Below are 925 nucleotides of genomic sequence, written 5' to 3' on the forward strand. Positions count from 1 at the left end.
GTTAAGATAGAAATAGTATCAAATGAAAACTGTTCAATTTTAACAATTCATTTAAGGAAATGAGATCAATTTGTCCTCTAGTAGTCTAAGCTTAAGAAAGTATAACAAGCCAACCCTAACTATGGGATTTATCAAAAAGGAAAGTCTTAAAACTGGACAATGTGTCGGCCTCACGGACAGAAACTGGAAGTTGGTTCCACAAGAGAGGGGACTGAGAACTGGAAGATCTTCCTCCCATTCTGCTTTTGGAAACTCTAGGGACCACAAGTAAACCTGCAGCCTGAGAGTGAAGTGCTCTGTTAGTAAAATATGGCACAATAAGATCTGTAATATAAGATGGAGCTAGTGGGAGAGATCATCTCTCTCCAGTTTTAGCTTCTCTCCAGTTTTAGCTTCTCTCCAGTGGCTCCCTGTCAAATCCAGAATAGAATTCAAAATCCTACTTCTAACCTACAAAGCTCTCAACAACCTAGATCCAGTTAAGACTCTGGCAGCAGCATTTTGGATCAACTGAAGACGTTTTAAAGAAGTATTTGGACACCCAGATAATAAACCATTGCAATAGTCCAGTCTAGACGTGACAAATGCATGGACCAGTTTTTCTGCATCATCTTTAGATGTTTCTAATGTTAGTGATATTACGCAGGTGGAAGAAGGTGGTGAGATGATGGACACTGCTGTTTATGTCAAAAAGGTCCAAGTTCAGATCTGAAAACATCAGAAGAGATTAAAGTTTGTGTAATCTAAAATTAGACCAGTGTGCAAAAGTAACTTTTACCTAATATGAGCTGATCCTGCAGGAGATGTGACGTTATATTACAGAGGAAAAGGAAGAGGGAAAAAACTAAGAGTGGAAGATGCTAACTTTCTTTTTAATTTATTCAAGTGTGTGAATTTGAAATGTATATATATATATATATATATA

Source organism: Nematolebias whitei, chromosome 10 (assembly GCF_014905685.2).
Source record: "Nematolebias whitei isolate Nwh7 chromosome 10, NemWhi1, whole genome shotgun sequence".
NCBI classification, from domain to species: Eukaryota; Metazoa; Chordata; class Actinopteri; order Cyprinodontiformes; family Rivulidae; genus Nematolebias; species Nematolebias whitei.